The sequence below is a fragment of the Halichoerus grypus genome, chromosome 5, assembly GCF_964656455.1.
Source record: "Halichoerus grypus chromosome 5, mHalGry1.hap1.1, whole genome shotgun sequence".
In the NCBI taxonomy this organism is placed as follows: Eukaryota; Metazoa; Chordata; class Mammalia; order Carnivora; family Phocidae; genus Halichoerus; species Halichoerus grypus.
The window spans coordinates 55,644,409-55,670,664 of NC_135716.1; the positions used below are offsets into that span (position 1 = coordinate 55,644,409).

The following is a 26,256-nucleotide window of genomic DNA, read 5'->3' on the forward strand; positions in this document are numbered from 1 at the left end:
AGAACACAGAACTTTCCAACAACCACCAGGAATACTGCACACTCCTGCTTCTTCTCAGAGAAAGTATTGAACTCAAATCCAATACTAGAATTTTAAATCTAATAGTTATTTTCTATTACAGCAAAGGGGAATGACAAAAATAATTTTGCCCCTTGGGAGTCATGTTCTAATTCTAAAATTTCTTAGTAACTTCTAAAAAATGATAGAGAGGGGTTATCACCTATTATACTTCACTTAAAATTAAAGTACCAAATTTGAGGTTATATATATACACCGTATATGACTTTAGATTTCAAATGTGGACCATGACACGGTCGTAAACGGTAAGCAACATCACTCAGTATCACAATGGTCTGTTTATTAGTCTTCCTTTCTTGCTGGACTGAAAACTCCCTGCAGGTCATGGCCGGATTGCTCACAACAACAGAATTGTTGTTAACGCCTGGTAGTGCTAAACAAATATTTGATGAAGGAATGAATGAAACAGGCGCCCAAACTGAAAAGTACCAGCTCAAGTTCTGGAGGAAATTACTTGTGCTTTTCTAATTTAATGCCAGAAAAGCTTGAGCATAAGAATGCATGCTGGGGAGCAGGACATTTTTCTATTAGATGCTTTCTTTATCCCTACATCTTTCAGACAGGCAGAGGGCATGTGCTCTAGGAAGGAGAGTGGGATGCTGGGTGTCAAGTCTCCAGGGTTTAATTCCCAACTCTGAACCTCCCTAGCTTCAAGGCCTTGGGCAAGTCACTTAACCTCTGTTCCAAACAGAAATAATACCACCTCCTCCCAGGAGCACACCAAGGCAAGTTTGATTGATGGCTAAGCTCTTGGAGTCTTCGATGAAATGTGCTGACTGGCTGCCAAGTATTACTACTGCTAATAATAATAATGTTTTTCTAACACAGTCCCACAGAGCAATATAAATCTGTAACAAGGGACAGATTGCTCCAACAAAGCAAATTGTGACCAATTCTTTTTGAAAGAAGGATGATAAACTTAATTCTACAATGGTGTTGTTTTCTGTACTCTGTTCTCTCCTTATTTATAAGGAGAACAAGTTGTCAGGTGTCTCCATGAGGTGTGTAGGCTTCTTTGGAAAGGGAAAATAAAGGGGAAAGATGGCAACCAAGCACAGACACAGTGGTATTATGGAAATACCATGTTTCTTGGATGGGTTGATCATCTATAGAGAAAAATAAACAGGTGATTAGTAAGGCAGAAATGTTGTCATTTGTTATTTCATCGGTTACACGGTTTTATTAAAACTCAAAAGGAAATTTAAGGAAACTTCAATCCATCAATTTGGTTTCTGAACATCTATTTCTTGAAATGGAAATATTATTGCATAGTATTTAGGAGCTTTTCTCTTTTCCTTTACAATATCGAATATGATTTTTTAAATATGATTTTAATAATAAGATTTGATTAGTCTTCTGGGTTATAAAATAATGTATATTTACCCTGAAAAATTTGGAGAAAGATATAAAACCTAAATGAATAAAAATTGGGATGTTGCTATACTATAGTAATTAAAAATGTGTTCTCGGCGTAGAGTGCTAAGGTTCCACCCCACGTCTACCACTGTTAGTTTGAGCAGAACTCTGAATTTCTGTGTACCTGATTTTATCTTCGAAGTGGGACAATAAAGCCTATCTTCTTGGTTGTTTGAAGAATTTCAATAAATTAAATAGTGTGTGTGTGAAGCACTTGAAAGAGAGCCTGGTACAGAGAACATTGTTCATTAAGTTACTGTGATTATATAATTACTCATAATCCCTAAATTTAAGGACAGTTTTTCCGAAGTCCTTCTATGTATCTAAAATGGTATATTAAGTATGTTGCTTCTTTTGCAGAATTGAAATCTGTTTGTGTCCACCCCCCCCTCCCAATTCGTATGTTGAAATCTAATCCCCAGTGGGATGGTATTAGGAGGTGGGTCCTTTGGGAGGTGATTAGGTCATGAGGGTGGAGTCCTCATGAATTGGATTAGCGCTCTTATAAAAGACACCCCCGAGAGCTCTCTCAGCCTTCTGCCATGGGAGGATTCAACAAGAAGACAGCTGTCCATGAACAAAGGAAGCAGTTCCTCATCAGACACTGAATCTGGTGGTGCCTTGTTCTTGGACTTCCCAGCTATGAGGACTGTGAGAAATAAATGTCTGTTGCTTTAGCTAGCCGGTCAATGGCATTTTGCTATATCGACCCAAACAGACTAAGGTAAGACCATACTGTACAAAACTGTTTTTAACCTGCTTTTCATCACCCCACACATTACAAAGATTTTCTCATGTCATTAGATATTTTTGTGCATTTATGGCACATTGAGGGCTGCAGATAGTTCTGTGGGTAGATTTGTCGTAACCTAAAGAACCAACTTCTTATTGTCAGCCATTTACATTGTTCTCAATTTTCCTTTCTATAAAGAATGCTGCAAATGACCAACACTTGTGGGCCCTTTAGCTTTGGGATAGATCTCTAGAAGTAGACTTTTTCAGAAGCGGAGGATATGCATACTTTTAAAGCTTTTGATATTAAATCGTCCTCCGGAAAATTTGAGACAGTGGTAGATATGTCATTCTAATGTAATGTTGTCTTATTAAATCCCCATAAACATATGGTTTCTCTCTGCATGAGACATGCCTAGGATACTTTTTTGGGGGGAAGACAAGAGGCAGAGGGATAAATGAAGAGAGAGGAATATAGATTGAAAGAGTGTGGATGACTTTTGCACTTTTTCAAGATTAGTTTCTACTGAAACAATCTATGGGTAGGCATCTCAGATTTATGAAGTTTAGTAAAAACTGACAAGCATAGACCCCACCCTTCAACTCTATTTAGAAGAATTTGTTTTCCAACTTCTGTTACTTTTTCCTCTTTTTTTCCTATTGTGCATGATACCAAGGCTATTTTGAAATAGCCATATTCTGGCATAATTTATCTTACATTCTTACAATTTACTCACTTCACAATGTTAACAGAAAGCCAAGTTCTCCTTTGACATTTTCCCCAATCCAGTAAGATGTAAATCTCGACAAAAAATACGGATGCAACTAAAGGTAGCTTCTGATATATAGTAGCAACCTGACATCAGCTTTTATTTTTCGACTCACTAACTCATCTGTGCCCACCACTTGGCCTCTTCACCTTTTTAACCTTGCTTTTTGTTCTCTGACCTGCCCTCCAAAAAGAGGACAATCATTTTTAAACTAAGGTTATGTTCACTGAGTCTAGAAGTAAGCAATATATGGGTTCACTTTGGTGGAAGAAGAAAAGAGAATAGGGGCTCAGTTATTCGAATCTAGTCCTGCCCTTTGATGTTAATGTACCCAGCACCCACATTTAATGGGAACATTTTTCATGGGTTGCAATGAACGGTGTACATCTAAATTCTACATATAAAGCTGTAATTTCCTTGAAGGATTCTAGTGGCATTGACAAATGATGTCACCGGTAAGCTGTGCTTGAATTACAACTTTAATTATTTACACCTGGGTCTACATTATTCCTGTATTATACCTGTCATAGCACTATCTTGTCCTGGGCCTGCTAACAGGACCGTGATGATAATTTATTCCAACAGTGGGTCAGGTAGAACAGCATAGCAGCATCCGTCAACCACTGCGCAGAATGGTAAGACTAATGCGGGACCAGTCAGAATGTGAGTGTAGAATTTACAAAGAAGCTATTTTGCCAACTCCCTTATCTAAGGAAAAGAGTTTTCTGGGCTCTTGAGAGCCCACTAATCTGCTAACCCAAGAGTAGAAAACTGTCTGTCATTCTTTCTCTCTTTCTCCCTCATTCTCCCCACCTCTCCACCTCTCTCTCTTTCCCTCTGCCCCTCATTATTATTTGATTTACAGATACCTCTGAGATTACATTGATAACAACAGGGAACCCAGAAGACATATATTTAGATACTTCCATTCTGAACTCATATGTGCCTTTGAGCAGACCCCAGTCCCTTTTAACAAAATCACCTTGTTTGTGACTTGTTTTATTTGAAAAGCCCCAGGAAAAAGTAATCTGGTCTGGACACATAAAAGTGATTGAGATTTTGGATCCATTTTGTCTACCCAATATTTCACTTCAAGGAAATCCTCAAGTTAAAGTTATTTTTACTTATTAAAGAATGATTGTATGGCACAAATGAAATTAAACATGATGTTTTGACCTAAGTTTATTAATTGCAAAGCTCAATACCAGATAATGGTATTTTGGAGAATGACTCCTACATGGTAGGGAAGTTTATGTACCTTTTCAAGTACTCTCCCATGAAGATGAAAGAGATGGTATGGGAAGGGCTCCAACTGGACATTAATCACAACTAGCATTTGAGGTCCCTAAGGAGCCCGAGGATTTCACGAGACAGCCTGAATGAAGAGAAGTTTATTGAAAAAGAAACACACCAGTCATATATGATCCTATCAGCCATATGTGGTAGAAAATATTTTGAAATCAGCTGGTGTATAACTCAAATACAGATTTTTATAATGGTTTCAGCTGAGAAATACTCTTAAGGATACATAAGACTAATTTATTTTCTTGAGAAAGAACATAATAGAGGGAGTGTAGAAGGGAAAATACAAACATGAAAATAGTAATTGAGTTAGGTAGTTGGGATTGTTGATGCTTCCTACTTATTTCAAAAAAGCAGGGGTTCCATTCATGTTCCAACAATAAAAAAAAAAAAGTGAACCCCATCACCCTAATCAAGCTTAGTCTCCTGCCAGGACAGTCAAAACTTCAGAAGCAGATCAGGCACTCCAAAATCACTATTTATAAACTGCAGGTGCCCATTTGTCTACCTTTCGGGATAAATATGGCTTATTAGAACAAAAGCCACTGTATAAAGCTCTAAACTTGCAGAAAACAATATCATACTTCTGTACAATATCATACGTTTTCAAAGCACTTTCAAGAAGAATCTCAAAAATGTTACATATGAATTGGATTCTTACTAAAATATGCAGCAAAGCTATTGTTAAAAATCCCAAGGGTCTATTTTCTAACTTGAATTAAAAACGCTATAGTTTATAAAGTAAGATATGCCTTACAAATGGGCAAGAATAAAAATCAACATTAGCTCTAGATGGTCAATGTGACTTGTTTTCCGTACCACAAACATTGCAGTGCGAAACAAATGTCTACCCTGACTTTAGCCACATTATTTACGTTTAGTTACTGGGTCAGAATATCAGAAAAGTTCTTGGGATTTGGTGAGCAGTTCTCTACCCAGCTTCTCCTTTCTTTACTATTAAGGCAATTCTTTGAAAGCCAAGTCTAAAGTGTTAATCTGGCCTCATGCTCCCACGAGGGAACTTCTTGAAGACTCATACCTTTGGACTGTCCCGCTCCCCCGCTGACTTATGCCTTCTCATGGGATTTTCTGACTGGCAAGTTGGAAGAATACAAGGTAATTCCAGCTTCTCTCTTTGAAGCTACCTGCCCATGGAAAGTCTATGTTCTGGTCTCTTCTCTGTGCATGCTAAGCTTCTTAGGTCAGGAGGCTTTTCCAGGGGTGTCCTGGGGTGGCCCGGCTTCCTGTGACCATGTGACTGAAGAATGAGGAAAATGCACACCTAAGCCATATCCTTCAGCTCAGGTTTTATCAGTAAGAAGCTAATATTTTGATCTTCATCTGTGTTCTATGGCTACAGAACATTATTTATTGAAAGTCTCAAGAGAAGAAAGGAGTCTATTAACCTTGAGAGATGGACACAGGGACTGCTATTTAGGGACCAAAATAACATGGGTTAATCTTTGCTTCTGAAGGGACAGCAAGGAGACTTAATTACTTAGTACTTAATATATTTAGGTCCTGTAGCGTTGTACCTTGGTATACTGAGGCAGCATATATGTGGCTATTTTTTTCCAGTGGTACAGCCAGTTATTAGCTGGGACAGACCCCAGTAAGCTGGCTGTCCAGGCTTGACCATACGTGTCACTGTTGCTGCCCATGAATCACACAGGGGCAGCTCGGCCTAATATTGTAGGTGAGGCCCAATAAAGGATGAGCAAATCGTAGAAAAAGAGAGCCATTTTGTCACATATCACTGTGCAGGCTTTCTAGGCACTGCTTGTGTGGAAGGATTTTAACTCCATTGCTGTTTTTTTTTTTTTTTTTCTCATCAAGGCCTTCAAACTAGCATGTTACATTTCAGAAGCAGTTAAGTTCCATCTGAGCAACAGAGCTTCGTAGCAGGTCCAGGTAGGAATCTGAGTCAATCTTTTTCCCCATTTTCGTTTAGTGTCGGGGGTGGAAGTGTGAAAGCTCAAAACATGTATTCACACTGTTTTGTCTCCAAAGAGCTCTGCCCAACCCATTGCCTTCAGGGCACTGGCTCCAGATTCAGGGGGCTAGTGATTGCATCAACGAACAGCCCCCCGGTAGAGGAGTCCTTGTTAAAAAAGGGATGAACCAGCTTTGCTTGAGGTGGAGAGATGAAATTTATTCAAACCCAAGCTAAGAAGGTAAATTAAAACGGTCTGTGCCAGCAATATCTGTCCTCAGGAACCAAATTTGTTCGGGTAACAAGGAAGAGCTGGATTGCTTTAAAAACTATCAGAACATGATCGTTGGGAGAATGAAAGAGAAATAAAGAAATTTTAATGAAGGGGAAGAGAGAGATTTTCTTAAGGGCAATGCTAAGCTCTTAGGGAAGAAGGTAGCCCAAAATGAACAGGGAAAAGGGACCTTGGAAGTCAGTCTGGGCAAATAGGGAAGGAGGAAGGGGAAGCACCTGGGTGTAGCTGTCCTTACAGATGCGATCAGAGAAGAGCATTTCAGCTGTTACTTGATCCAAAATGGTGGCTGGGGTTCAAAGAAAACTATCAGAGGAAGGGTGGCAAGATCTCCAGAAACTCACTTGAATGATTCTCCCCAGAGGAGCCTGGGTCCAGAAAACCAGGGAGAGGCATATCCTTAAGACTGCAAATATTCACTTCCTTAGGCTTGAATCAGCTGTTATCTAGCTGGTAGGTATATAACAGAAGGCTAGAGGATCACGTTTAAGGCATCAGTCAGCACATCTGAAGGGGCTCCAGTGATTGTAGGTACTCTTCTCTGTCTTAGGAGGTAGAATGCCTGGAAAGTATATGGATAATAGAAGACACAGGGAAGATAACATCTATTGATTGCTATGTATCACGAACAAATCTCCGAATTTTACATCCAAGTTCATTTAATATTTACAATAATCTCACAAAAGAAGAACATTAATAATCAGATTTTACATCTAAAGAAACTGAGACACAGTTATTTAAATGATCTACCCAAAAATATATATCAGGTACATAAAGTAACTAAACTTCAAACTCGTTTGGTTTAGTCCCAGAATCCGGACTCAAGCACTATGATTTACTCCATCTTATATTCAAGTTTGGTGCCAGGTTAGAGGGCATCTGATGAGGGAATGCATCCTGGGTGGGATCATTCAATGTGGGGATGGAGTGGAGGAAGTAGACACATTTGTCTGAAAAGTGTATACTTTTGGCAGACTTGCAGTTGATTGAACTCACACTTCTTACAGGACAGGCGTGCTGGTGGTTGTGGAGCAAGGCTCAATCCCCAGGAGTATGTTAGAAAAATAAATGTCTGGGGCGCCTGGGTGGCTCAGTTGGTTAAGCGACTGCCTTCGGCTCAGGTCATGATCCTGGAGTCCCTGGATCGAGTCCCGCATCGGGCTCCCTGCTCGGCGGAGAGCCTGCTCCTCCCTCTGACCCTCCCCCCTCTCACGTGCGCTCTCTCTCTCATTCTCTCTGTCTCAAATAAATAAATAAAATCTTTAAAAAAAAAAAAGAAAAATAAATGTCTGAAAAGAAAAGTGGCAGATCCAGCAAAGAGAGTGAGCTTTTCAGGTGGTAGAAAAAGAAAGGGACAAGTTTAAATTAATTGCGAAAACAAAACACAGTCTCCCTGGAATGAATTTGGGGATAGGGAGAACACAAGAGACATGTCTCTGTGCTCCAGAAAAGTTAGGGCAGAAGGAGATATTATTGTTGACATTAAAGTTTCTGAGTTATTCAAGACTCAATGAGATGAAGAGCTGAGGAAAATCCAGGCCCCAGGAAAGGATGCATGGCAAAAGTATTGGGCCTGCCTAGGTGTTGGGGGACATGCTTTTCAAAACTCCAACATCAATTTTGTTCAGCCATCTGCCGGAGATGATTGTCCAGGAAAAACAAAACAAATGGAATTGAGGAGGTAGATTCACAGGCCTTCCTTTCGTCATCAGTAGGAGTAATAATAATAACTCATAAAATAGGATGGACAGGACAGTGAAAACACTCTCAATCTCAATGATATTGTAATGATGGATACTGTATATGTCATTATTCTTTTGTTCTAATTCATAGAATGTACAACACCAGGAGTGAATCCTAAGGATTTTTGCTGATTGTGATGTGTCAATGCTGGTTCATCCTTGGGGAAAAAAATGTACCATTCTGGTGAGTACTGTTAATAATGGGGAGGCTATGCCCATGTGAGGAGGGCGTGGTACATAGGAAATCTCTGTACTTTCCTCTTGTTGTTGTAAACCAAAAACTGCTCTAAAAAACATGTCTTAAAAAAAACTGGAAAGGAGGGTGCCTGGGTGGCTCAGTTGGTTAAGCGACTGCCTTCGGCTCAGGTCATGATCCTGGAGTCCCTGGATCAAGTCCCGCATCGGGCTCCCTGCTCGTCAGGGAGTCTTCTTCTCCCTCTGACCCTCCCCCGTCTCATGTGCTCTCTCTCATTCTCTCTCTCTCAAATAAATAAATAAAATCTTAAAAAAAAAAAAAACTGGAAAGGAGCCTGTGTTATTAGGACAGAAGACATGATGTGTTCAGCAAGAGGGTACTGAATGCGAAGAGGCCAAAGGGTGATACAAAATGGGAATTTAAATATGATGGGAAAGAAAGATGACCCAAAGAAGACAGAAAATTTCTAAACTTTGTAACAAAGGAATGATATTGTAAGTGCTACTTTCTGAGAGAGGACATTGTGCATAGGTGCATTTATTCTCCAGTATGGTAAATACCTGCATCAGATTCAGAATGGGAGAGCTCTCACTATTGACTTCATGTTCACGAGCCATAAATCCCATATATTTGTACTGGATTTATTGGCAACAAAACCTATTGAGTTTCTCCTGGTAGCTGTCACAAGGTCTAAATTTCTACCCAGTATTGGCATCTAGGAAAGATGTTTTACTTGCATAATGGCCTCCAAGACCTGGCCGTTTGCTTGTGTTTCAAACTTGCCTGCATGTAGGACAAGTGCTGGGATAGTCCTCAGACCCTTCGCTTTGGACAGTGAGAGGCATTAATGTGAAGTGGAAGGTGGAAGAGAAGCTGTTGAAAACAGGAAGCTCAGAACAATGGTGGTGGCTTCCCATGGCTTCTGGGGGTTCTTTTGAGAATTACCTATTTGGCTTTGCTTGTTGTGACTTTCCCGTGAGTCACACTTCTAGATTTCCTGAAAGTGGCCTTTTGATCTTATCTCCTACAGCCCTAGAAATGGTTATTGTATAAGTTTCTAATTCCATATAATAAATAATACTTTAATGGAACTAACGTGGAGTGGCTTCTATCCTGACTGATAATACTGATGTCAAACTAAGTCAAATTCTGAGGCTTACAGGAATTTTATTTGGGTAGAAGGCAGCCCAAGATGGAAGTAGTAAAGAAACCCCAGCTCTACTCAAGTATTAGAGTGAGCTGCCTTTGGCTATGAATGACTAGACTATGAAAATTTGGTGATGGGGCTACTTTTTGGAATTTAATAAATTTATCTCAAACTTGAGGCAGCTAACTTATTCACTTTTGATTCACTTATATTTTGTTAATCTTCGATTTATGTAGAAAAGACCAGAAATTTAATTTTTGATGATTTCTTCCTGGGAATCAATAAAGGCATTTATGCTAAAATTGGAGACATTTGGATATAATAATGTTCTGTTATTTGGAATACATTTGTACTTGCCATTGTACAGTTCAGGTGAGCTAATTAGATAATGTGGCTGGGCATCTTTAGAGACAGGACATGGTTCAAGAAGTAAATTTTTATAAGCAGGGCCTTAGAGTTAATTTAGTTAATATTGTGTCTCCATTCAGAGTCTTCTGCATACAAAAGTATAATTTCCCAAAGAGGTTCTAGAAGGGGACACAAAGAAAGAGTAGTTCATATGAGGTATCATAGTTTCTTAAGGCGAGGATAGGGCTCCCTGAGAAGCTACTGTTTATTTACCCCGGTGGGTTTGCCTCACCCAGGCTGACCATGAGACTCTTTACCCTATGGCAGGTGAGTTGGAGAAGGCAGTGCTATCTCAAACACTACTGTCCGAGAATAAAGAGTGTGGTAGGGGATTAATAGCCTTTGTATTTCCATGGCTTCGTGTTTCCCAGGGCTCTTCCACTAGAATAACATTCTACAGCTCTATTCCTCATCACCCTCCCTATCCAGACTACTCATCGGGACTTCTCTCTTGTTCTGTTTGGTAAGGCAGTGAGATGTATCTTACTGGTGAGTTTGCCAGAAGGAACGCTTCTGAGTTCTTTCTCTTTGGATCCCCGGTCCAGAGAGTCTGTCATGAGGTGAGCTGATTGGAGCTTATTGGAGCAGTGCTGCCCCTGACAAAACCTGTACTTATCTAGCTTTGCATGCAACTAAGTGGCAGGTACCACTAACACTTCTTGTGTGAAGGGTTAGGAAGCTCACTGTGGTCGCTCATCTAAGCCACGTCTTCAGTATGGCTTGGGCAGTTACATGACTGATACTTTGTTCTCCAGGATTTTGAACTTCGCACAGAAAATATTACCACAACATGAGGTAATTCTCTTCAGTGGAAGAATGTGTTGCAAGCATCAAACTCTTCTGTAGTCTTACTGGGACTGTTTAGTTTCCTTGGTGCTGACCAGACGCATTGTTCCTCAAACTCTTTTCAACTACAAGTCATAGTGGCAAATACGTTTTACTTTGTGACTTGGCACATTTACAGGAAATCACAATTTTCATAAACTCTTTTTGTATTAAGTCTGCTGTCTCTGATATTTTCTATTCTACTTCATGTTTTAAAAATGATGGTCATGGCCCCTAAATATATTCCCTGACCTAGTAATAAATCACAAGCCACAGTTGAAAAATGCTAGACTAGAGCATCATGTGTTCATGTACTAGAAAAGATCAGACTTTGGGAACAAGTTCTGGACAGAGATGTGGTTTAAAAGACAATATCGTTTTCCTTTCCTGCAAATGTTTGTAGTGACGTGCTTTGCTCTCTAAATGAGAAAACATTATATGAAACTCAGGTGTGAGTCTCCTTAAAGAGCTGATGATGATCCTGAACATAATATTTCTTTCACTTGTTGAGTTCAGGGCACTATAATTTACAGCCAGTTGGAAAATGTTGCTTAATATTTGCAGAGCCGCGTATCTTTCCTGCTGGATCACATTCTCCTTGAGGGCAGGGAGTGTAAATTCTATTTCTCTGATATCCTTCACCCACACTTTATATGTAGCAGATGTGGGCCCAGATTCTGAGGACTACACAGTCTAGTTAAAGAACGATACTAAACTCTCCTTATTAAGAGCCTTTGTCATGTCACCAAGAGCCAATAATTTTTATAGACTCACAATTGAAATTCTGAGAGTAATGTGTAAGTAGTTGAAATCAAGTGCAGTTAGTGCCAATTTCTGGAATAGGCAAATTCTGAATTGACTTTCAAATGACTGACAGATGATCGGGAGGCCTCTGTAGAGGCTATGCTTTCTGGGTCTCAGCACATCAACTGTAATTTCATTGTGAAGGACTCAGACCATCTTTCTCCTAGATGCTTTTAACCAATTATAATTCGGTGCCAGAGAGAACCAGAGCTGAAGTTTATCGGACGTACTGGTACAACATCACTAATCTTTACAGATCCAGGAGAAAATAAAGAGTCATTTGTAATTTGCAGGGCTGATCTAGAGAGTGCAGAGGCATGGGGTTGCCTTTAACAAATAACTTAAGTAGTTGGCTAGTTTGGGGTAGAGATAATGGAACCAAAAACCCAAAAGAATTATGTCCCAAACTAGCCTGAACCTAAGAATCACAAGGGATGATAGATGAGAATTCATATTCTAAGATGAACTGTTGGTCAGAAATAATAACCTAATTGGTCTAGAATAGGGCCCGAGTTTGGGCATCACTGGTCAAAGAATAGGTAAAATTAGTAAGTATATTCCAATAATTGTCATTTAAAAAGCAATTATTCCTCACCAAGCACATATGGTGTATGGGACATTGCTTCTATGTTATGTAATTTAATCTCGACAAAAACTCTATGAAAGGGCACTCGGACCTCCGTTTCACAGATGAGGCTCACAGCCTACTCAGTTCATGCAGCCGGTAAGGAGAAGAGCCCACACCTGTCCCACTTCAACCCCTGTGCCCCTGGCCACCATGTCAGTCCCCAACACCTGCAAAGAGGTGAAGTTCTCTACAGTTTAGCCTCCTATTTAGGATCTTAGGCTCTGGAGTCTAATAGGCCTGATGCGCCATCCCCGTTTCACAATTAACCAGCTGTCTGATCATAGTAAATGGCAGTTTGCTCCTCTGTAGAACATTGATATTAATAGTATCTACTGCTTCTAGAGATGTGAGGGCCACTGCTGAAAATATATTAGAAAGAGAAAGCCGTCTTCATTGGCGGCATTGTGCCTTTGTCAGCCTTCGGCAAATAGGAATTCGGAGTATGTGGAGATGATGTCATGTGTAGTTTTTTTTTTTTCTTTCAAGATTTTATTTATTTATTTGACAGAGAGAGAGAGCACAAGTAGGCAGAGCGGCAGGCAGAGGGAGAGGGAGAAGCAGGTTCCCCATTGAGCAGAGAGCCGGACATGGGGCTCGATCCCAGGACCCTGGGATCACGACCTGAGCCGAAGGCAGACACTTAACGACTGAGCCACCCAGGTGCCCCTACGTGTATTTTTTTTTTTAATAATTTTTCTTAAAAATGTGAACTTTACAAAGTTTCTCTTCCTTTGGGTTCCCTTCCCTGATTTTTCTCTGATGAGAGATGGCCATTTTTCTCTTGAGAGTACAAGATATTCATTCCATCCCACACAAAAAAAAAAAAAAAAAACGTTGCCTCAGTACAGCTTTTCAAAATATTAAGAAAGTGTACTAAATTACTCTTCCGCTTAGCACATGCCAGAATATTTTCTCTTACCCTCCCAGCTAAAAGTAATGTGTCTTAAGTCCTAACAGATTCCAGGGATTAACTCCTATGACTAATATTGGGCAGGCTCACCCAGGATTTATTAGGGATCAATGTGACCAATGAGCTTGGCAGCTGGTAGTGGTCCTCCTTTCCTCCTAATGCTGTAAAAATAACATTGTTGCCATTATTACATCATTTCAGTGTCTCTAAATATGTTCATCAGTCTGACCACTGCTAAATGTATTTAGAAAAAAATCTTCTTTCTGCTTCTCTAAAGGTTAGCTGACATCGAAGTGCTGGCAAGTTACCAAAACACAAATCTTGGTCTCCTTCCTCCCCTCCCGCCGCCCAGCTGATTGAACAAGTAATAGTCAAAATATTTGCAGAGCCTGGTGTTGCCCACAGGAACACCAAGTTTCTCCTACTGATTAATTCTTTCTGTTCCAAGTTAGCAGTGCTCTATTGTCCCGAGTGCTAAAACTGCCGGTAACGATCTCCCTTTTGTCTTAAAGACACCACATCTGGAACATAATGGCAGCGCTGATTCTGATTTATTCCTCTAAATGCCAAATCTGGAAGGAAAGGTCAAAATGGTCAGCGGGTTCCCGTTATGCGGAGCTCTAAAACGAAACAAGAAGGAACATGGCCGGAAGGGGCCGATCTAGGATGGCTTCATCTTGCCCTCGTTTACTCAGACAGCCCACTTACAGCTCATCTGTCACCCAGGATCACGGTGAGCCTTCCTGGGTGGCCACTGCCACAGTCCCTGAAATATTTTGTTCATTCTTTCCCATCGGAGCCAAGTGTCTCTTAAAAAAAAAAAAAAAAAATTGCACTGCTCATGTTCCTAAGACCTCAAGATTACCTCTCCCTTAAACCCATGCCAACTAGGAAGGGCCTCTCCTGTCTCAATTCCCTCCTTTCACAAAAGTGTTCTCTCTCGTTAATCTTTTACATTCAAAACATTTCTGGCATACTAGGACTGCATTTAATTAGTACGGACACTTGGAAGACGAAGTGTCTTGGCCTTAGGAGGAAAGGAAGGAAGAAATGTCTCAGGCGCAAAGATCTGGCACTCTGAAAGCTAGCAGCTTATCCCCATCACCTCTCAGCTATTGAGGTTAGAGCGTAGAAGCAGCGCTAAGTTCATAAACTATTTGGAAGCAACCCCTATTAGGATTAGTGCTCTACCTCATGTGAACAGGAGAGTTATCAGACTGACACCACGAACCGAAGCGGATCCAGCTTTCAGTGTTTGAGCAGTGAAAGAGGTACCTTTAAATCCTAGCACGACCCATAATCTAGCTGACTCTCACTATCTTGTCTCCATCAGCCTGCCGACCTCAATGCCCACCAGTAGCTCCAGCGTTGGATGTTCTCTTTTGTGATTCCATGCTTCCCCTATGCCACCAATGACTCACTACCTCACGGATATCACCAGGCTATGAAATGGACCCTGGGCGTCCTCCCAGGAGGGCAGACAAAGCTATTGATACCATTTGGTTCAGTACAGCCTCATTAATCTCAGAGACATATGCATATGCCATAGTTTCCCTCGGAAATGAGAGTTGCAGCATTGTGATTAAGTCACATTTCAAAACTGCAATATTCAACAATATCTCAGTGATTCAAAAACGTATAAAGTGGTCCTCCCTCTTTCCGCTTTGCTGTTTAGATGAGATCATCTCTATTTCTCTCCTATATTTTAAGATGAGGAAGGCAAAAAACCACAGATATTACTTTGTTTTCCAGGGGATCAAAAAAAATGTTCCAAAGACAATACTTCTGACATTAAAGACCACACATGTATCAGTTTACTTTCCTTTAAGTATAAAATCTTTTAGCAATTCACTTAGGCTGCATTATTCCTTACCTTTCAAGACACAGTGATGAACAAGGACTGTCTATAATTTAGTTGTTCTCCTGCAGTTATTAAACTTGCACTATTAGAACCAGATACATAGGCAATTTCCATTACGCTTCCCTTTAAGCTTGTTGCTTTTGAATCATCATTTGCAAACATTTTATTGAATTTAACATGTATTTACTCTTCTCTTTTTCTGGGGCAAGTGAGTTTCCATTTTCCTTTGCCTCCTCTTCTGTAACAAATGTGTGGCAAGGTCAAGATACAGTTTTACAAGTATTTACTTGTGTGTGTATACTCTTTAATACCCTTTCTTCTTCAATTCCTTTCTCTTGTTGCCCTTCAGAATTCTGCAACCTTTCAATGCATTACATGAGATATATACTATAAAGAGATAGAAATTAGAACATTTTACATTAATTCATCTAAGCAGCTGGACTATAATTTTCACACATTCACACAACTCTATCCCCACCCCTTGCCCAAATCCCATGGACCTTCCATGTCTTCCCAAAAGACAAGGGATCTTTTCTTCATACAATGATATATCCTGTTGTTCCTTAACATGACCTGCGGATGACCTGAATACAACAGGAAGTCTTGGCTCTGCTTAGAAAGGATCAGAATGAAAACCATGATCCGGGTGTGTGTGTGTGTGTGTGTGTGTGCGTGTGTGTGTGCGTGGCACACGTGTACATGGGCACATACAAGCACATGTGGTCACTGTGTTAGGCAGTAAAAGCCCAGGCCGGTGAGGCCCCTGGTAAGAAAGGTCATATGAAGAACGGGTCTGGCGTCTTGCTATGTAGGCATTTCAAGGCAGAGGGAAAGAATGAGAATAAACAGGACTTAACTAACTGGTCTCTTTGTCTCCATCCTTTGTCTTCCTTCAGTTCTCTTCCACACTGTAGCTGCCAGAAAATAGAAATCTGATCATGATAATCCCTTACTTAAAAGTCTTTAATAGCTCTCTGCTAACCCGTAAGATAAAGTCCAGACTCCTTAGCATGATATATAAAGCCCTTCATTATCTGGTTCCGGCCTCCGTGGTCAGCTTTATCTCCCTCCACTCCCCATGAAGCTAGAGACATACAGCTTTTTAATGTTCCCAGAACATGCTATGAGAACCAGGGTCTTCCCTTTATTTAGGACCACTATCATGAGAAGAATTCTGTGACCCCACCCCCCAAGAAACATTGGGAACTGTATCTCTAAGAATTTTGTTTCTTTAACTATGGCTTAAATATGAGCTAAGTGCTTTGCTTATTGGAAAAGATCCCTTGATAGAATTATGTTGACATGGGGTACTGTTTAAAAATGCATCCATCCAATTTTACTTTACTAAGACTGCTTGGTCCCATTAAGTACTCCCTAAAAGTCTAAAATGCACTGGGATTTAGCGGGGTATCATTTGTTACTAGTTCGCTGTGCTATGCTCAGCACCCTTTAAAGTAAATCACCTTAATGGTCTATCTCTTCATTTTTTTTTTTTTCAAACGTGTGTGTGTGTGTGTTTTAATACATGCTTAGAAAATTCCCCTCAGCAACTCATCTACATGGTCATAAAAATGAGAAAATGTGATGAAAGACTGCACTTATTTTTTGAGGTGCTTTCATGAATGTGACTATCTGGATCCTGAGAACTGGTCTGGGTCCAGCCCTGCCATAAAGAAGCTTCCTGACCTGGTCTCAGGCTTCAGTTCTGCCCACCTTGAACTCAAACTCCGGCTGTGTGGTAGGAGCAAATCCCTCAACTTCTCAAGGGGAAGTGTTTCCACTTTATCCACTTTGCAGCAATTCCCAGTCCATTGAAATCTTTCCTTCTTACCAATCTCTTTACTGGTAAAACTATCACTGGGCACTTCTAATCACCAAATTCAATGAAAAATTTCAGTCCTTATCCTGCTGGATTTCTTCAAGACACCACTTAAGATGATTGATCACACTCTCCTTGAAACTCTGCCTTCCCTGAACTTCTTACTCTCATTATACACTTGGCAGTATCTTCTCTTTCATCTTTATGGGCTCTTTTCTTCTTCTTCATACCCTTCACATGTTGGTGTTCCTCATGGTTCCTCATGGTTCTGAGCCCCTGCTCATCTCATTTTCACAGCTGGCAAAACACCTCATCTTGTGGTCTCATCTTTCATCCAGACTTTTATGTTTCCCACACCTTCATCTCAAGCTTGGACCCAACTTTAGACCTTTATCCAAACTCCTGCTGGTTGACTCCATCCGGCTTTCCTACTGACAACTCAACCTTAAAAGTCCAGAATAAACTTCTTCATCTTCCCCCTCTTCAAAAGTCTTCCCTCAATAATCTTTGTCTAAATTGATAATACCTTTTACCCACAGTAGAAATCTGGGAGTTATTCTTCACTTCTTCTCAGTGTCCGATGTTTAATCAGTTTTTATATTCTTGCCGATTTTGCCTCTAATGTATTTCAAATCTGTCCTTTTCTTTTATCCCTATTATATTGCCCAGGTTTTGATGAAGGTCTTCACAGACTCCTAATTTGATTACTTCATAACAGGTATTTCTGCTTTCAATCTTGTCCCTCTCAGGGACCATAGTCCCCAGAGTTCAAACCTACTTAAAAATTTTTAAGGGTTTTGTCTTTCCTGTACAATAAAACCCAAGACCCTTGACATCTATGGGACCTTCATTTATCTGGGTCATGACTGTTCTTTTATGTTCTTATCATCTGCACATTTTCATATCATATTCAAGAAAACCAAAATCCACCTGGCCCAGATGATGATGTTTCTCACCTCTGTACTTTTGCTAACCCTTTCTTTTTTATCTTTTTCGATACTCTTTGTCTAACTGTGGCAGAGAGTAATGTTCACCAACTGGTCAACATCCTCCTTTGCTCTTGCACTTGAGTTGGGATGTGTGACTAGTTCTGATCAATAATCTAGAGCGGAGGTGAGAGATATCATTTATAAGTCAAAGCAAATAAATGTCAGGGTACTTACATCTCATCTCATTCTCCATCTCTTTCTCCCAGCCACATGAGAGAACTCGAAGATGTAGAGTTGCAATTTGGAAGCAGCCATAATCCCGGAATCACTGTTGGAAGAGAGGCACCATGGAAAGATATCTAATCTACTTGTCCTGTAGCATAATTAAGAAATAAACCTTTGCTGCATTAAAGCCATGAGATTTTTGTGTTTATTGGTATTGACAGATTTTGCTTTCAAGATTACACTCCAGAATCACTAATTTGGAAAACCTTCTCTATCCCTACCCAGACTTTTTTTTTTTTTTTTTTAAGATTTTATTTACTCATTTTGACAGAGCGAGGGAGCACAAGCAGGGGGAGCAGCAGAAGGAGAAGGAGAAGCAGGCTCCTTGCCGGGCAGGGAGACCAACATGGGGCTCGATCCCAGGATCATGACCTGAGCCGAAGGCAGACGCTTAACCATCTGAGCCACACAGGTGCCCTGACTCCCCCCAAGCTTAACTACTAATAGCCTACTGTTGACTGGATGCCTTACTGATAGTCGATTATCACATATTGTATATGTTATATGTGTTATATACTTGTATTCTTTCAACAAAGTAAGGTAGAGAAAAGAAAATGTTACCAAGAAAATGGTAAGGAGGAGAAAAAAAATCTGTGTACAAGTGGACCCACACAGTTCAAACCCGTGTTGTTTAAGGGTCAGCTGTAAATACAGTTTTCAGGTTTTCACTCAACAGTTGTCTAAGATATTTAAAGTGGTTTCCGGTGGATTTAAAGCAGTCATTGTTTTAAAGCAACAAAGCCAAGCACTCCATATGTACACGTACACAATACTGCAGCTTGCTTATTCACTTTCCTCATCCAAAATGCTATTCTGCTCTCTTGATAATGACAAGTTACCCCTCTCCCCACTAGACTGCATCTTCTTTGAAAAGTGACCTGAACCCATTCTCTCCCTCCTGTATTCCCTACGACTAACAGAGAACTAGCTAGAATAGAGGCCCAATGAGTTGTTTTGTGGTTGGCAGAATCCCAATTTTGTTCACTTTTCCTTTTGTGAGGTATTCAAGGAAGGAGTTTCTTCCTACATCCCAGAGTGAATTTTAATTAGTCCAAGACAATCATGGTAATATTCTCCCCCATCCCATTAACAATTAATTTAAGAATGAGCATGTGATTACTTCCAAGCAGGAGAAGTCCACCAGGGACTTTCTAGTGAAAGTTTTCCTTCCTGACAAAAAGACGTACAAGGAGAAATGCCATTTTTCTGAGTCTTGATGTGATTGTGTGAGGATGTGGTGCCTGGCACGATGGCAGCATCTTGAAACCAGGCAGTCATGAAACAAGGGGTCACCCAGGAAGAAAAGTCACTGGTTCAGGATGGCATAGCAGGAAGACATAAAATACATAGGCTCTTGATGAAATTATAGTTACTGAATTAACCAACCAGGAACTTCCCTACCACCAGGATTCTTGTTATATAAAACACTAAACTCCATCTTTTAAGCCACTTTTATATGTATATTATGTTTTCTGCAGATGAAAACATCTTAACAGATATATTTGTTAAATAGAGAAAAAAATGAATGGATGGATGGATGGATGAATGAGGTGTTGTTTCTTATCATGCTATGCAATTTTGTACTAGACTTTCCTCATTTGTAAATAAGGAAGTTGAGAATGTGCTCTCTTATAACGCTGCCATTTATCTATCAATCTGTCCTTCACCAACACATATGGACTATTAGCCCTCTAGCCACAAAATTACAATCAAAAGCTGGACTTAGCTGATATTTTACACGTGATGTGCTTTCCATCCTTCCAAATTCCATCCTTGGATCAAGTTAGAAAACCAGAAAATTGTATAAAACAGCTCATCAGGGTAGCCAACAAAAGAAACTTGCCTTTGTTAAGATTCATTTTAATATTTTGCCCTTTTCTTTAAATAAAAGTAAATTTTTGCTAAATGCAATAGCAAATTTTGCATATTCTTGATAACATTGAATAATTGTGATTATCAAACCCAAGGTTAGATTCCCACCTGAGCTATTTCTTTCAATAGAAGTGCTACAAGAAGTGTATTTCCTTCAAAACCATCTTCCTCCTTACAAAGAGAAGAAAACCTTAGAGACAAAGTTGAGATGGAAGCACAGAAATTATTTTGGCTTTTATGATTGGCAGACTTGTGTCCTCTTTTCCCATTCTGTTTTGACTTTACCATTTCATTATTTTTATTGTAAAATACCTTAAATAAACAGTTGGTGGGAAAGGCAACATGTAGTACACACTTAAATAAAAATTTTAATACTTAAAATAATAAGATCTGTTAATGTTATTTTATGTGGCTGCATGGCTAAAGCAAACATAATGAGACAAATTAATATAGTTTGTAAGAGCTGGGGCAGAAAGCTGCCTTTTTAGCCACCCAGAAACTTTCTTTAGTTTAGAGTCAAAAATGATATTTTTTATTACAAAAGTAATATTTATTCAACAGATTTTAAATAGCAAAAATAGAATATTAAAACATTTTGAAAGAAAAATCACACATACCCTATCAGGCAAAAATTTTTATCATTTTGGGTCTTTCTTCCTAATTTTATTTATACATTAATAATACATATATATGTTTATAATGAAGTCATGTGGACTGGCATAAATTGTTTTCTCACATTCTATACCACTTTTTTTCATATTTTAAATATACTTCGCTAATGTGATTTTAATGACTCGATAATTCTCTTTTTGGAGGGTAATTTTTAGCCAGTTCCTTGTGATTGTACTGAAAGAAAGTAGATACAGGTTTAGAAGATTAAATTTTTAAAAGATACCATGTAAAAAGAAATAAATGAAAGAGTAAAAAGATACCATGTATTACCAAACCTTAAGAAGTAAAGAAAGTAATAATCTACAGAAGTAAAGAGACTCAAGTCTTAACTGGGTCATCCAGAAATCAAACTGAAAGAATTAATACCTACTATGTCAGTAACATTACAAGTAATTTCTTTATAGAAACTGATTAAATCTTACTGTAAAATAGTCTTTTTTCAAAGAGAATGACCATAGAGCTGTAAATAAATATCTTTCCAACATTATCAGACCACCATAGGCATTTTATCTCATTAAAATGAATGAAGCCTCTACTTAAAATACATTACCATAGTTTCTAACCATACTTAAGTAAAGATGAGATGAGGATCAAATAAACCTTTTTCAAAGTACTCTTCAGTTTAAGGAATCTCCTGCTGGGAACTAATCTTCAAACCAGGCGTATTTGATAAATCTGGAAGGTACATTCACCATTAGAGACAGGTACCGAGGAATTCTTTCCTAAACTGTAGTTATAGCTGGTGCTCAGTGGGTAGAATAAATATTTGGTTTTATGCCCCATTACTCCTACATAGTGATGTGTCCACATCCTTTACTGCCTCTGATAACCTTTCCAGAAGAATTTTCGAATATGTGCTTTAGGTGAGACAGAAACTCTGAAAATAATCTCCAGAAATCCTAGCCTTTGCTGAACATGTGCATGTGCGTGTGAGTGTGAGTGTGCGAGTGTGTGTGCGCGTGCACGCGTGTGTGTGTGTGTGATGTGTTTTACCAGAAGCAGCAACAGATGAAATGCAGGAAGAATTTTATTAGAACCCCACCTTCTCAAAGTCTGACAATTTATTTCTCTTGGGAAAAAAGAGAGGAAGAAAGAATGTTTGACTGGGAACATATCACAAATCATTACCTTGCTCTGCCACATGTAAACTCTTGCTTTAATCATTCTTCACATTGCCGGATTAGAGAAAAACAAAATCAGATGTAAAACTCTTTATTCTCAGAATTCAAGTGTAAGTAAAGCAAATTTTATGTTCAGACCAAGTCCTTTCTTAGTTTGGATCTGGAATACTAATAGTAATGTCATCTCAAATTTAGTTATGTAATACCTAAGAACTCAAGACCTCCCATACAACTGCACTGTTTACCTTCATATTTGTTTAGATAAGGTGGTGGCAGATGTTACAATACAAAGATGACCGAGAAAGAAGCAGAAAGGGAGTTTATAATTTGAAAAACCTTTTGTCATTGAATTTTAGAGCTAAGGTCTAAAGTTACAACCTATTCATATGTTGTTCAGAGCTCTTTCTCAGACCTAATTTTCAGAAACTTTTCTGCCTTACAAAGCATAATCTGTCAGTGGTTCCAAACCAATGCTGAGGTTTGGATAGGCCCCAAATGACACCCCTCTGTCCAACTTCTGAGTCCAGAGTCACTGCATCTGGTTAGCTAGATTGTGAACTTCCAACTCTGTGAGAAGCTATTCAAACTCACACAGACCAAAGTGCTTACTATCCTCAGACAGCCACATCTTCAAGAAAAGGAAAAAAGGAAGGACAGAGCTAAGCATGCTTAGTCATTCCAAATCCACCAGCGTGAGAAGTTTCTTCATCCTGCAGAAGAAGTAAATGAGAGGGTGCAGAGAGTCTGGAATATTACATTAACGATGCATCTCCGCAGAGAAACACCAAGCCAAGGGCAGAGGAGGTGGCCCCTAACCCCCTGTGAAAATTCTTTTTCATAAAAATAACTTGACTATTATATTTAACAAATAATGTAGAGGCGCTAAAAGCAAAACATGAAAATATCAACCGATAAAAAGGAATTTTATCTTCTGTCAGTAATCCGTGAACTATGTCGAAGGAGTGAGTGGAACTGTTTCTGTGACCACTTTTAAAAGCAAAATGGGGGAAATGAATTCTTCCTATTATTGTTAGCAGTTTTGCTTAACAAAGAATAGTGACTCCAAGAGCAATGATATACAGCAAGAAGCTCCGTTTTTCTGGTGAGAATTTGGAAATGTATCAGGAAATACAGGCCCAGCTCTGGTGCTGTGGGAGCAGCTCTGGGAGCCTGCGTGCTTCGTGCTTGGATGTTTCCTCTCCCTGGCTCGAGACACTTCCAAATCTTATCCATTCTCATAAACCGTTGCTAAATGTCTGTAATCGCATTAAAGAGAAAAAGCGGAAAAGATTTTTTACTAACTAGAGAGTGTATTTGTTACGATCTGATGTGAAAACTATATGCTGTGTATAAGGAAATGTACTCCAGGGGTGGAGTCCTGGGAGGAATTTCGACACTGAATTGTGGCCACTAATGTGAAATGGAACAGCTTCTCATATGGGCAATTCCAGAATGTTCCAAAATGAGAAGACCAGGGATTTCTTTGTTTATTTTTAGGAAGAGATAAAAAAATGAGTGAATTAACCATTTTTGACTACTTCAAAGAGATCCAGCTTTAGTGATGAAGTACATGAGACAGATTTTTTAGCATAAGCCTCAAATTCTTCAAGCACATGAAGCCAGTTGCTTCTCCCTCCTCTGCACTGAGAATGGAGAACTTCACTCCTTATACTGTTCTTCTTTAGGCCAACAACTAACTGTCCACCTTACCTGGAACACTGGGCAAAGAACTGTCTTCTTTCTGTAGCATTGCATTCACTAATTCATTCACTCATTCATTTACTCACTTTACCCTGGAAGTCAGCCATACTTTGCATTCAATTTCTGACTTTGCTATTTAAGGACTGTGAGACCTCAGACAGGTGTCTTGCCTCCTCTGTGCTCATAAGTGTTCAACTCACAAGGCTGTTGTGAGGATACCATGGGAAATTTCACGGAAAGCGTGAAAAGAGCTACTTAGTGCATGGTGAGCATTAATCTGGATATATTATTGTATTCATAAGTATCGACCACACTACTAAGCCTTGTGAATTCAAAGATTATTAAGAAAGTATCCCTCCTCCAAGGACAGCAGGCAGGCAAGTGGCTAATCATAACATTATGTGAGGAAGTTGAAGGTGGTGGCTAGATTATAAGCACTGGGATCATCGGTCTGTTTGCTTCACTGCTTAATTCCTAGAATTTAGAGCATGGACTGGCCATCATTATACAGAAAATAATAAGCACTTCCTAAAACCAAATGCATAAATGAATTAGTGCCTGAATTATTGGACGAATGAATTACAGAGAAATGTACATACTACTACGGATGCACCAATAAAAGAACGATTCATTCCTCAGGGTAAGTAAAAGTAAGGTGTGGATTTTTGTTTAGTAAGAGGGGATGAAAAGGGTAAAGCCTCTTGTGCATTGGTTAAGAGTTTGGGCTGGGGAGGGAAAGGTTGCTGAGGTATTGAGTAGAAAATTCCCTGATTGTACAATTAGGGCGGGGTATTGGAATTTGGAGATATAACAGGATCGAAAGCTCAAGGGTCAGAAGGCAGATGACACTTGTTAGGGCCTGATGGAGCATGGGCATACGGGACAAAGATGAGGGAAAAGAAGAAGAAGAAGCAGAGGTCAGCTTGAAATATACCATGAAGTCCTGCTATGAATTCTGAGGCATTTGGACTTCATCCTGCAAACAACGGGGATCCACGGGCAAATTCTAAGGAAGGGAGACACATCTTCGGTTCTGACAGTGCTTTTGTGTTTCAAAGTTGTAGGACTTTCACCATGCAACTTTGCCCCCCACAAATTCAGTGTCATAAATGAAAAGGCTACCATTTATGCCTTCTGTCTAAGTCCTGCCCCAGGCATGTGTACATGAGGCGTTTTCCCATTTTATCTTGTAACATCTAATGCCAGCAACTTTGAAGTAAGCATGCTTTATTTCAAGTTGCTTGGTATGCTTAATTCTGTGGTTACCTGATAAAGTACCCAATGTTGTAAAGTTTGGAGCTTACTTCTTAACATTGTAGATAAATCAAAAGAAGAACGCTCACAGTTTCGGATGGGAGTTCATCAGAGAAAGGTTTTTCCAAGAGTCAAGGTTTAGGTACTGAATATAATGCAGTGAATCCATTTTATTCATGTTATTAAATGGAAAAAAATATGTATCTGGAGAAGAAAATCCAATTTAAAGGTTTCAGAGATCTGATATCTCCTTAAAATAGTGCTGGCTACAATACACTCTCTCACTGAAGAAATATTTATTTGCCTCATGAATCTTGGCCCTCTGAAGGAAAATGGCAGCCCTGAAATATAATTTAGGACTGCAGAAAAAGTGAACTGACGAAAAAAGTTGAAAGCCGGGATGTGTTATGTAGAGATCTTAGAAAATAGAATACAAAGAACGAAGTCAGATGTCCAGGATTTTAGACTAATAACTCATGTTGGAAAAGAGGAGTACAAAATTATCCTTCAGAATTTTAGAAGTAAAACTTGATCTTGTGTTTAATATACAAAGCCTTCTTGGCCCTAACACATCTTTCTTATATCCCCATTTACAGGACAAGAGAGTTCAAGCTGTTTATGGCAGGAATGTCTACCTTTGGGCTTTTTAAACCAGGTTCAAACCAATCCCAATCTCTTTCTTAGGTCTTAAAATAAGATCAAACAGTGCAAAATTCCCTTACTAGTATTTAAGCCCAGTTGCCTCTGTCCAGATGACTCCTATAATCCAGCCAGGCAGAACACCTCACCCTGCTGTTCCTGCTGCTTTTCTGCGTGTCCTTTGATTGTAAGTAATTATCTCCAGCTGTCCCTGCACCCTGGCCTCCCCTCTTTTAACTCCTAAATGTCCGGCCTTAGAGACTGCCACGCTGGAGGAAACTCAGACTCTTGAGTATCATTCCATGAGCGGCTTGAGCACCGGACATAAAAAAATACATTTTGGCATCTAGATGATGCCGTGTCCTGAGAATTTTCCCCAAGGTCCCGAAGTGCTTCGAATGTACAACGTCAAGAGCAAGAGAAAAACTTCCAAGGAAGCCTTCCCAAATTCTAGCTCAGTACACTTTCCCAGATGATGATGTGCCTACATCCATCCACTTTTATGTTGACAGGAAAAAAAATCGCCCTAAAGGAATCTTTTCTTTTTTTCCTTCACATTTCAACCTTCATTCTTTTTAAAGTGATTAACTGTAATTTGTGAAACATTAGTTAAGGTTGGAGTATTATCTCTCATCTTTGTGTTGGTCTTTGCACCGAGAGGCAAAAAGAGACAAATTTTTCATGGAACTAGTGGGTAAATCTTGTACGTATACATATTTACATAGGAGCAAAATGGGGGAAATTCTAATCTTTCTCAATTTTTACACTTGGAATTATCTACCCTAGTTGGCAGATGCCTTATTTCTCAATTTTAACTTTAAGAAGTTTATAAAGAATTCCTGGTTTGCATAGGCATTAGTTGTAAAGATAATATTTTTTATAAAGCAAAATTATCAAACATCATTAATTGCATCACAATA

At 39.4% G+C, this 26,256-nt stretch overlaps 1 protein-coding gene across 16 annotated transcripts in view; it reads left to right on the plus strand.

Moving 5' to 3' along the window:
- The window catches only part of PEX2 (peroxisomal biogenesis factor 2), an 89,693-nt gene extending 64,285 nt beyond the window's left edge, over positions 1-25,408 (plus strand). For 10 of the 16 annotated variants that reach the window (XR_013447836.1, XR_013447834.1, XR_013447835.1 and 7 more), the window contains 5 exons: positions 5,261-5,414; positions 6,135-6,209; positions 6,309-6,472; positions 8,357-8,449; positions 18,059-18,204. The gene's annotated coding sequence lies outside the window, so the exon portion shown is untranslated. Of the gene's footprint in view, positions 1-5,260; positions 5,415-6,134; positions 6,210-6,308; positions 6,473-8,356; positions 8,450-13,695; positions 13,917-17,532; positions 17,582-18,058; positions 18,205-23,921; positions 24,084-25,293 lie in introns of those variants that run through there. The other 6 variants (XR_013447837.1, XR_004926955.2, XR_013447839.1 and 3 more) reach the window with 6 other exon arrangements.
- Positions 25,409-26,256: the final 848 nt, after the last annotated feature.